Genomic DNA, 13,104 nt, shown 5'->3' with positions numbered 1-13,104 from the left:
GAAACCATTTTCACTAAGATCAGGAGCAAGACAAGGTTATTCACCCTCACCACTATTATTCAACATAGTTTTGGAAGTTTTAGCCACACCAAGCAGAGAAGAAAAGGAAATAAAAGGAATCCAAATTGAAAAAGAAGAAGTAAAACTGTCACTGTTTGTAGAGGATATGATACTATACATAGAGAAACCTAACGATGCTACCAGAAAACTACTAGAGCTTATCAATGAATTTGGTAAAGTAGCAGGATACAAAATAAATGCACAGAAACGTCTTACATTCCTACACAGTAATGATGAAAATTCTGAAAGAGATAAAGGAAACACTCCCATTTACCATTGCATAACCTTCCTAAGGAGACAAAAGACCTGTATGCAGAAAACTATAAGACACTGATTAAATAAATTATATGTCATCCAAACAGATGGAGAGATATACCATGTTCTTGCATTAGAAGAATCAACATTGTGAAAATGACTATACTACCCAAAGCAATCTATAGGTACAAATCAATCCCTGTCAAACTACCAAGGGCATTTTTCACAGAACTAGAAGAAATAAATTTAAAATTTGTATGGAAACACAGTAGACCCCAAATAGCCAAAGCAATCTTGAGAAAGAAAAACGGAGTTGGAGGAATCAGGCTCCCTGACTTCAGACTATATTACTAAGCTTCAGTAATCAAGACAGTGTGGTACTGGCACAAAACAGAAATATAGATCAATGGAACAGAATAGGAAGCCCAGAGATAAACCCACACACATATGGTCACCTTATAATTGATAAAGGAGGCAAGAATATACAATGGAGTTCAGACAGCCTCTTCAATAATTGGTGCTTCGAAAACTGAACAGCTACATGTAAAAGAATGAAATTAGAACACTTCTTAACACCATACACAAAAATAAACTCAAAATGGATCAAAGACCTAAATGTAAGGCCAGACACTATAAACGTCTTAGAGGAAAACATAGCCAGAACACGCTTTGACATAAATCACAGCAAGGTCCTTTTTGACCCACCTCCTAAAGAAAGGGAAATGAAAACAAAAATAAACCAATTGGACCTAATGAAACTTTTAAGCTTTTCCACACAAAGTAAACCATAAACAAGATGAAAAGACAACCCTCAGAATGAGAGAACATATTTGCAAATGAAGCAACTGACAAAGGATTAATCTCCAAAACATACAAGCAGCTCATGCACCTCAATATCAAAAACACAAACAACCTAATCCAAAAACGGGCCAAAGACCTAAATAGAAATTTCTTCAAAGAAAATATACAGATTGACAACAAACATATTAAAGCATGGTCAGCATCACTAATCATTAGAGAAATGCAAATCAAAACTACAGTGAGTTATCACCTCACACTACTAAGAATGGCCATCATTAAAAAGTCTACAAACAATAAATGCTGGAGACGGTGTGGAGAAAATGGTATCCTCTTGCACTGTTGGTTGGAATATATATTTATACAGCCACTATGGAGAACAGTCTGCAGGTTCCTTAAAAAGTTAAAAATAGAATTATCATATGACCAAGCAATCCCACTACTGGGCATATACCCTGAGAAAACCGTAATTCAAAAAGAGTCATGTGCCACAATGTTCATTGCAGCTCTATTTACAATAGTCAGGACATGGAAGCAACCGAAGTGTCCATCAACAGATGCATGGTTAAAAATATGTGGCACATATGTACAGTGGAATATTACTTAGCCATACAAAGAAACAAAATTGAGTTATTTGTAGTGAGGTGGATGGACCTAGAGACTGTCATATAGAGTGAAGTAAGTCAGAAGGAGAAAAACAAATACTGTATGCTAACAGATATATACAGAATCTAAAAAAAATATTTCTGAAGAACCTAGGGGCAGGCAGGAGAGTAATAAAGACGTATATGTAGAGAATGGACTTGAGCACACAGCGAGAAGGATGGATAATTTGGGAGGAAGTGAGAGAGTGGCATTGACATATATACACTACCAAATGCAAAATAGATAGCTAGTGGGAAGTAGCTGCATAGAACAGGGAGATCAGCTCCATCCTTTGTGACCACTTATAGGGGTGGGATAGGGAGGGTAGGAGGGAGATGCAAGAGGGAGTGGATATGTGGATATATGTATATGTATAGCCGATTCCCTTTGTTATATTGTGGAAACTAATACAACAGCTTAAGGCAATTATACTCCAATAAAGATGTTAAAAAAAGAATAAAAGAACACACTTAGGTGGCTTCCATATCTTAGCAACTGTGAATAATGCTACTCTGAACATTGGGATTCATGTATCTTTTCAAATTAGTGTGTTTTTTCGAGTTTTGTGGTTTTATTAACACAAACACAATGTGCACCATGAGATGTCTATTCATTTTCTTCACTGTTCAGCCTGTTATTGGGATTGGTGACTCTGATGGACAGCTGGGGTGCTCTTTCTGCAATGGTTTTGTGGTTCTTGGATAAGATATTGTGAATAATTTCAGCACAGGAAGATTTGTTGCACATCAGCAGCACTTCATGCTCCTTGATGCTGTGGACCAGGAACTTCCAGAAGCTGCTGGGCAGCATGTGTTTGTTTTCTTGTTGCTCCCATAACTGATGTTGGGCATCAAGATCTGGCCCTTGAATCTGCTTCACACTCTGTTGTCAATGCCTCTCGCTTTCTGCCGGTTCCACTTTATTTTGATATATCAGTCTGACTGGTGCTGGATGAACTTCTTGGTTCTCCTTTTGATGATCTTGGGCTTCACGAGGGATCTGAGAGCAGCCATGATGCTGAGTAGAAGATGGCTTCCACCCCCGTAGGGAGTTCCAAGGAAGAGAGGGGCTCAAATTAGTGTTTTTGTTTCTTTCAGATATAAACCAGAGTGTGATTGCTGGGTGATATGGCAGTTCTATTTATAATTTTTTGAGAAACCTCTGTACTGTTTTACACAGTGGTTATACCAACTTACATTCCCAGCAACAGTGTACAAATGTTCCCTTTTCTCCACATATTCTCCAACATTTGTTATTTGTGTTCTTTTTGATGATAGCCATTCTGGCAGGTGTGATGTGATATCTCATTGTGGTTTTGATTTGCATTTCCCTGATGATTAATGATGTTGAGCATATTTTCATCTGCCTGTTGAACATCTTCATGTTCTCTTTACAAATATATTTATTCAGGTCTTCTTATTATTAGTCAGGTTGTTTGTTCTTTTGATGTTGAGTTATATGCACTGTTCATATATTTTGGTTATTAACCCCTTATCAGTCACATTACTTGCAAATATTTTCTCCCATTCGGCAGGTTATCTTTTTATTTTGTTGTTATATTCCTTTGCTGTGCAAAAGATTTTATGATTTATTAGGTTCCATTTGTTTGTTTTTGCTTTTATTTCCTTTTTTTAGAAGATAAATTCAAAAATATTTCTATAATTTATGTCAAAGACTGTCAGCAACTGATCATACACCATGATCAAGTGGGCTTTATCCCAGGGATACAAGGATTTTTCAATATCCACAAATCAATTAATGTGATATATCACATTAACAAATTGAAGAATAAAAATCATATTATCATTTCAATAGATGCAGGAAAAGCTTTTGACAAAATTCAACATCTATTCATAATTAAAATCTCTCCAGAAAGTGGGCATAGAGTGAACATACTTCAACACAATAAAGGTCAAATATGACAAACTCACAGCTAACATTATACTCAACAGTGAAAAGCTGAAAACATTTTCTCTAAGATCAGGAACAAGAAAATTATCTTAAGAAATTAGAACAGAATTGGAGGAATCATGCTCCCTGACTTCAGACTATACTACAAAGCTACAGTAATTAAAACAGTGTGGTACTGGCACAGAAACAGACACGTAGATCAGTAGAACAGAATAGACAGCCCAGAAATAAACCCATGTTCCCATGGTCAATTAATCTATGACAAAGGAGCCAAGAATATACAATGGAAAAAATACAGTCTTTTCAATAAGTGGTGCTGGGAAAACTGGATAGTTACATGTAAAAGAATGAAATTAGAACATTCTCTAATGCCATATACAACAATAAACTCAAAATTGATTAAAATTCTAAATGTAAGGCTGGAAACCATAAAACTAGAGGAAAACATAGGCCGAACACTCTTTGGTTTCTTCAGATTTAGTGGCTAGGAAAGGCCTCTTTGAGGTGATATCTAAGCTGAGATATGAAGAAAAAAGATCTAGCTGTAGTAGCATTGGAGATAAAGAATGGAAGGTTGTTGGTACATTCTAAGCAGAAGTAAACAACTAACACCAAGTCCTTCATTTATTCAAATAATAAAACAAGGTCAGTGTGGCTGGACCATGGTGAGTGAAGGTGAGAATGATATGAGATCAGTTCATGGACTTGAGCAGAGAAAAGATCATAGAGGACATTGTAAACCAAAAGAAAGTCTTTGGTTTCTATTTTGTTTCACAGCAAGTCCTTAGAAACAATTGATCTAGAGAGTTATGTGGATACAGGACAGACATGGGCATTCCTGTTGTACTGACAGACAGTTTTTGGGAGAAGAGGTAAAATGCTGTATCCCACTTTCATGTGAGAAAGAAGTTTAAAACTCAATACAAAAAAAAAAAAAAAAGAAAAAAAACCTCAATACTGTTCACAGAATAGAACCTGAGATAGACAAATGTGACAGAGATAGAAAAGAGTTCCCCCACACAAGTAACCCTACCTACAACCTAACCTCTTAAATATATTCCCCACATTGCTGACAGAGTAAAGTTTCTAAAATACTAATCTGAACATATCATTTCTCTACTTTAGTTTCTTTTTTGCTTTAATGATTTTCAAGGTCCATAATGATCTTTCTGGAGCATGTCTTTCTAGCATCTGTTCTCAATCTCCTACTCCCTTTTCACTCCAGGTGCCCTGGCCTACTTTCAATTTCCTGTTTTCTTAGACGCTGATGACCCATAGCATATCACTTCCTTTGCTTGAAACACTTTTCAGTACTCCCTCCCTTAATTCAGCACAGATAAAAGCTTTCTCTGACCACTCCCGTTACCAAGGATGATAGTCACTATATTTAACAAGTAGTGTGGCACAAGCAGCAACCAATCAGAATAGATGCTGGTTACAGATGCTGGTTATACAGAACATATTTTTAAAGCTATTAGAATATGGCAGACACATGATAAATACTATATCATTATTTGCTGTTGTTATTATGTAAAGAAAAGACAAGTGAACATATCTGATTGCTATGAGCTTGTGGGCAGTTTTGTCTTGAATTTTTTGTTATATTAACATAATATTCATTTTACAATATAAATTAATAGCTGAATCATATAAATGTGTCATGACTTTTGTGGGGAGTGTGAATGGGTTGAGAAGAGATGTGACCTAACCAGAACTGAAGGTCAGTATCACTGGCTAGTGAGAGGGAGTGTTGTATTAGATTATGGGATTTGAGCTGTCAAATGATGCGTTTGGATTTGATCCAGTAGACAGCAGGATACCTTTGTAGGAACGTGGACAAAAAGGATTACAAATTGTAAGTGGTGCTTGAAAGAGATAAATTTGGCAGTGGTATGAAGAGTGGATTAGAGGACAAAAATACTTGAGACAAGAAATTTAGTTTGGAGATTGTTGTGGTCTTGCAAATAATCCAGAGTAGTGGAAGCCAGAATAGAAATAAAGGGCTAAATCTGATTGCTATTACAAACCACGCTTCCATACTAGAGAATGAGAACTGAAAAAAAGTTAAAAGGTAAGTAAGGGTGCAGTTAACCAAATAGGATGTGCAATTTTTACATGTCCATCTCTACTAAATTGTTAAGCACTCAGAAGCCTTATTTTCCTTGCCCAGAGCCAAATAATTGTATAGAGAATGAGGTTAAAATTAACAGGAAAGAGCTGACATAATCATCTAAACAAAGCTACAAGGATCATCATCGAGGAAAGAAGTATAGTTTTCCATATGAATATCTATAGGATAGAGTGCAATAACCTTTGATCACACATACACAAAGCAGTAATATCTACAAGATACATGTTGTGCTTTAGATGAGTTCTGTAGGTGAGAAGGTGAACCTGTGTTTCATAAGAACTAGAAATATATCATTTTTTGATAAGTACTGTAGACTCCTGAATATTGTTAGAACTAATCTTTAAAAATGTTATGTGCTAGTTGTAAAACCCTAAGTGCTTTGGGTTAATAACTCCAACCAGGTTTCCAGTTTTATAAGTTGATAGTTTCTCTGGAAAGACAGGTGCTGGAATTTCTCAATGCCAAATGAAATTGTCTAAGCCAGTGTATATACATTACCTAAACCATATGCCATTAGGCATATCCCTAAATATATCTGTATGTTCTAAATGAAGTTTACTCAGCCACCAGGAAGCAGAAGCCTGTTTAAAAATGTTGGGATGTTCAGATAATGTCACAAAATGAATACATAAAATAGTCTATTTGGACAAGGTTCATAAAGGAGTGAACAAACTTAGTGAACCAATCCTTCAAAATTTGTCAAGGCTAAAAGATAGATTGACACATGGTGGACTTGTTTACAAAGTTACCAGAATCTCAGCTGCCAGCATTCCTTAGATTTGAGGTGGTTTAAATTTAATCTCAGTTGCAAATAAATAAATAAATACATTAATTAATTAATTAATTAGAGGCAACTTGAGGAGTATTTGGCTTCTCCATGAGTTTATCAAATACTGGATGTTTATTGTCTATTCCTTTTTTTCAATTTTTTAAATTATTTTTTTTGGAGTATGTTTGATTTACAATGTTGTGTTAGTTTCTGCTGTACAGCAAAGTGAATCAGTTATACATATACATATATCCACTCTTTTTTAGATTCTTTTCCCATATAGGTCATTACAGAGTATTGAGTAGAGTTCCCTGTGCTATACAGTAGGTTCTTATTAGTTATCTATTTTATATACAGTAACGTGTATATGTCAATCCAGTTTCCAATTTATCCCTGCCCCCCATATTTTCCCCCCCAGTAACCATAAGTTTCTTTTCTACATCTGTGACTCTATTTCTGCTTTGTAAATGAGTTCATTTGTACCTTTCTTTTAGATTCCACATATAAGCGATATCATATGATATTTGTTGTTCTCTGTCTGACTTACTTCACTCAGTATGACAATCTCTAGGTCCATCCATGTCACAGCAAATGGCATTATTTCATTCGTTTTTAAGGCTGAGTAGTATTACGTTGTACTGTTGATGGGTATTTTGGTTGCTTTCATGGTCTGGCTATTGTAACTAGTGCAGCAATGAACATTGGGGTGCATGTATATCTTTTTTTTTTTCAGGAAGAAAGTGATTTTTTTAACACCTTTATTGGAGTATAATTGCTTTACAATGGTGTGTTAGTGTCTGCTTTATCACAAAGTGAATCAGTTATACATATACATATGTTCCCATAACTCTTCTCTCTTGTGTCTCCCTCCCTCCCACCCTCCCTATCCCACCCCTCTAGGTGGTAACAAAGGACCGAGATGATCTCCCTGTGCTATGTGGCTGCTTCACACTATCTATCTATTTTACATTTGGTAGTGTATATATGTCCATGCCACTCTCTCGCTTTGTCACAGCTTATCCTTCCCCCTCCCCATATCCTCAAGTCCTTTCTCTAGTAGGTCTGTGTCTTTATTCCTGTCTACCCCTACGTCCTTCATGACATTTTTTTTCTTAAATTCCATATATATATATATATATATATATGAGCATATGGTATTTGTCTTTCTCTCCCTGACTTCAGACTATACTACAAAGCTACAGTAATCAAGACACTATGGTACTGGCACAAAAACAGAAAGATAGATCAATGGAAGAGGATAGAAAGCCCAGAGATAAACCCACGCACGTATGGTCACCTTATCTTTGATAAAGGAGGCAAGAATGTAGAGTGGAGAAAGGACAGCCCCTTCAATAAGTGGTGCTGGGAAACCTGGGCAGGTACATGTAAAAGTATGAGATTAGATCACTCCCTAACACCATACACAAAAATAAGCTCAAAATGGATTAAAGACCTAAATGTAAGGCCAGAAACTATCAAACTCTTAGAGGAAAACATAGGCAGAACACTCTATGCCATAAATCACAGCAAGATCCTTTCTGACCCACCTCCTAGAGTAATGGAAATAAAAACAAAAATAAACAAATGGGACCTAATGAAACTTCAAAGCTTTTGCACAGCAAAGGAAACCATAAACAAGACCAAAAGACAACCCTCAGAATGGGAGAAAGTATTTGTAAATGAAGCAACTGACAAAGGATTAATCTCCAAAATTTACAAGCAGTTCATGCAGCTCAATAACAAAAAAACAAACAACCCAATCCAAAGATGGGCAGAAGATCTAAATAGACATTTCTCCAAAGAAGATATACAGACTGCCAACAAACACATGAAAGAATGCTCAACATCATTAATCATTAGAGAAATGCAAATCAAAACTAAAATGAGATATCATCTCACACCAGTCAGAATGGCCATCATCAAAAAATCTAGAAACAATAAATGCTGGAGAGGGTGTGGAGAAAAGGGAACACTCTTGCACTGCTGGTGGGAATGTGAATTGGTACAGCCACTATGGAGAACAGTATGGAGGTTCCTTCAAAAACTACAAATAGAACTACCATATGACCCAGCAATCCCACTACTGGGCATATACCCTGAGAAAACCAAAATTCAAAAAGAGTCATGTACCAAAATGTTCATTGCAGCTCTATTCACAATAGCCCAGAGATGAAAACCACCTAAGTGCCCGTCATCGGATGAATGGATAAAGAAGATGTGGCACATATATACAATGGAATATTACTCAGCCATAAAAAGAAACGAAATTGAGCTATTTGTAATGAGGTCGATGGACCTAGAGTCTGTCATACAGAGTGAAGTATGTATATTCCTTTTTGTGTTCCTTTTAAAAGCTGATTTTCTTCCTAGTAAGTACTTTCGGCCAGTTGGTGGTTAAATGATGCCACTATGTATGTGTTGTTTTACATTTTCTTTGGGAAACAACTTGGGAATGAAGCAATATAATTATCAGCCATTATATCTTGATGAATATTCTATTTCTAAACAATCTGTGTTTCCTTCCAGGCCCCCTGTGTTTAACAGTGAACATTGGCAGTAACCAGGAAACAGTGCTCTTTGATATACTTAAACATTCTGAATGAAGTGTTTTTCTTTATTTTTAAGGCCTGGAAAGACATTTTCATATGGTGGAATTAAGCGTCTGAAATATGTGTCTGGATTTAGCATTGGCAGTTCAGTTTTACCCCCATTGTAGGCATTTCTATGCTTCTGGGAAGGATTCCAGAATTACTAATTATGTTAAAATATGTTTTACTAAGATACAGTGAGGCATATACTACAGAATCCCATGATGTGTATTAAATCCTTGTCCTCTTTCCTTCTAAGTGCTTCTTCAAATAAATCAACTTTAATGTCTAAAAGCTGGAAAGTGAGAAAACAGATTTTCCAGGTTTGGGGTGGTGACATGGCCTCCTTGCTTATGATGGCAAGGCATCAGGACAGTGAAGTGTTGTCTTGCTGAGGTTTGATTACTGGTCAGACTAGAAAGCTCAACAGATTCTTCTTCCACAGGAAAAAACAAAACCAAAAATCAACACATAAACTCATTATATTAGAAATGTTTGACATGAAGTAACAAATGATTGTCACCTACATGTTGAAGTCGACCTTTGGAAAGGAAATGAGAGGAGATATGGGCAGTGAATATTCATATGAAAAAGAAAAGCATCTGAAATTTTAAATGAAAAGTCAAATGTCATTTTGAGTGGAATTTTTTAAGTCTGTTAATATTCTGAAGATATTTCTTGAACTGATGGTAAAACCTATAAAAAGTAGGATGAGAAGTCATTTATAATAAGTGGGTGTCTAAGGACTGTGTTTTTATGCGACTGAATTTGTTCCAAGGCATATGAAACAGAGAGAGAAGTTCAAGCTAGAATCAAATAATAAAAAGAACAATGGCCATTGATCTATCCTTCCAAATAGACAAAGGCAATACAAAGAATCACATCCCAGTGCCAAGAATTCCAGGGAACTAATATCCTATAAAAGCTGAAAACTTATATTTTACTGTGGGAGGAAATATTCTAAGTTTTTACCTTGGAATTTGCATTCCAATTTTAAATGATGTAAAATAATCTGTATAGAAATAAATAGGAACCAATTGTCTTGGTTTAAGTTTTTGATTTAGAAAATAATTTTCCAATCATGGGAAGAAAGCATAGTGCATAATGAAATATAAAATTAAGGTTTGCTTTTAATCAGAAGCTCACCTTTTCCTTTTGTTTTTATTTGCCTTAAAATATTCAAAAGGGGAGGGGGAGAAAGAAGACAGTAAAAGTGCTAGTAAACTGTAATTCAGTGTTGTTGCAGTACCACATTTATTATTCTAAAATTCTTGTATTATTTTATTAAGCTACCATGTTTGTTGAATTTAGGTGGAAATGTGTAAAACAAATATTGAGGGAGAAAAAAGAAGATTTATGTTAATTAGTGATGTTTGAAATTTAAATTAGATTGATCTGAAAGCCCTGGTAACTTTAGCCATTGTTGCCTACACTTAGAGTTTTACTTACACTACTGAGATAAAACTGCATTTATTAATTTACACATAATGCATTCAAAAGGAACCATAAAAATGTGATATTCCTTTCCTCTCCATAGTGTTCCATTTGTGAACATTGTTTGGTGTGCACAGTAGGTGGAATATGCCACAAGAGAAATATAAAATTTTGGTCAAGTGTTTCTGTGATGCTGACTCTGAGGCATCTAACCATAGGAACACTACTTGATAATCCATCTTTACAAAAATTTTATTAGAAGAGAACAGGAACAAACTCCATATCCAGGTTCCCTGTAATTGGAATTTCATTAGGTATGGAACATAAAAAGTGCTAGCTGAGAGACTTCAGTTTCTACTGGTAAGGTAACCAACTGTACCAGTTTTCCTGTGACCAAGTGTTTTCCCTGGGGATGTGGGACTTTCAGTGCTACAACCAGGAAAGATCTTGGAAAAAAAAGATATGGTTGGTGTGGCAGGCTGAATTCTAAGATGATCCTTAAGACTTCAATGTACACACCCTATATGATTCCCACTCCTTGAGTATAGGCGGGAACTGTGAATGGGATATCACTCTCACGATTAGATTACTAACTAGTTGATTTTTAATACTTAATCACAAGGGAGATCATCATGGATGGGTGTGGCCTGATCAGGTTGACCATTATAAAAGGGACTGAACCATTCCTGTAAAGAGAGTTCTGCTGACCTTGAAGAAGCCAACCACCATGAGTTCTACAGCCACAGCCCCAAATAACTGAACTCTTGAGATTGGAGGAAGAACTTGAGCCCCAGATGAGATCACAGCTGCAGCTAACACCTTGATTTCATCCTGGTGAGACCTTGAGCAGATGATCTAACTAACCTGTTCCTCCATATCTGACCTGTGGAACCTGTTGTTTCAAGCCACTAAATTTGTGGTAATTTGTTACACAACAATAGAAAGCTAATAGTATTGGGTTTTTTCTGCTCCAGAATGAAATAAATTTTATGAACTTGTCGCCAGTTCTTGGACCTAAAAGTGTCATTTTTCTTGAGTCATAACCTGATTGGCTGTAAGAATCATATGCTTGAAGAAAATGTGACAGAGTCAATTTCCATGTGTAGGCAACCAACTGTAAGAGGAGGATGTAGAATGAGTGGAGGATGCTGGGATGGAAGTAGATGGGAATGGTCTCTCAACACTCAAGGAATGAGTGGCCTTTCATGTGGAGAGTGATGCTCAACTAGAATATACAGCAGGGAGAGGTAGCAAAATGAGGCACATTTTTATTAAGCAGTGTAAAGAGCAGTGATTTTCAAACCCTGATTAGCAACCAGTCAATGGGTTGTAAAATCAATTCAGTAGGTTGCAACCAGCAATGCAAAATGTTATAGACTAGACTAGAATAGAAAATAAACAAATGCTTGCAGGTAGTAAGCATAAATATTATTTTGTGAATTTTTGTTTCAGTTTTATATCTATCTACTGAGTTATAATGTAAAATAAGTCTCTTACTGGAGAGTTAAAACAATTTTGGAAAACACTGATATAGTGTAATGGCTTAGAACAGGGCTTCTCAACTCTGGCTGCACATTAGAATAATTTGGGGAAGTTAGTTTTGTTTTATGATTGATACCTCGGCCCAACCACAAATTTAATTGAAATCTCTGGGAATTGGACCAGTTATATATATATATATATATATATATATATATATATATATATATATATATATATATATATATATTTAAAGTGATTTTGATTGCAGTGGAATTTGAGAACTACTAGATTAGAGCATGGGATTTTGTATACTTTGGTAAAGTGCATACTCTTTAAAATGCCCCAGTTTCCACATTTGTAAAATCGGGTAAATATAGTGCCTACCTCATAGAGGTGTTATAGAGTGAAATGGAGAACATAGCCCAATTTGTAGCACAGAGTAACAGTGCAGTAAGCAAGTACTTGTGTTTAATCTATACAGTGATTTTAGAACCATTACAGATTGGTTGGGAAGACACCATAGGACCACACATACATAGTTTCAGATTCAAGTTCTCCGTACTCCAGGACTTTAGATAATGGGGCTCAGGACCTGTATAGATGAATCCAGGACTATGCCCTCTGTGGAAGTAACAGTGTTTCCAACACAGAGGTTCTGCTCAATATGGAAAACCAAAGATGAGGTCAAGAACTGAGTGCCACCCAGCAGGTCTGTGACCTTCCCCCACCTCACCACCCCCCCAACCAGGGTTGGGAGCTCCTCATCCTCCCTTTTCTCCATCCAAGACTTCCTCAGTGAAGTACCAAGGTCCCCAAAGCCAATGAACATTGTGCCCCTGTCCTCACTTTGGCACCCAGCTCCGCTGGTGACCCAACATTCCACCCTGAGGCTCGATCAAGGTGAACATGCAGTCTGCCCTGACCACCCACCATTAATGCAGGGAAATATCAGCATTGTCTCTTTGTCTCCCTGTGTGTTAGAGTCTGGATATTTTTGCCTTTCTGTGAAGGTTTTGGCTCACTGGAGAAAT

The 13,104-nt window shown here is 36.3% G+C and overlaps 1 pseudogene; it reads right to left on the bottom strand.

Moving 5' to 3' along the window:
* Positions 1–2,364: 2,364 nt before the first annotated feature.
* On the bottom strand, positions 2,365–2,771 carry LOC116747764 (annotated as a pseudogene).
* Positions 2,772–13,104: the final 10,333 nt, after the last annotated feature.

Source organism: Phocoena sinus, chromosome X (genome assembly GCF_008692025.1).
Source record: "Phocoena sinus isolate mPhoSin1 chromosome X, mPhoSin1.pri, whole genome shotgun sequence".
Classification (NCBI taxonomy): Eukaryota; Metazoa; Chordata; class Mammalia; order Artiodactyla; family Phocoenidae; genus Phocoena; species Phocoena sinus.
The sequence above is the reverse complement of the archived record's forward strand: the minus strand, read 5'-3'. Positions and strand labels throughout refer to the sequence as shown.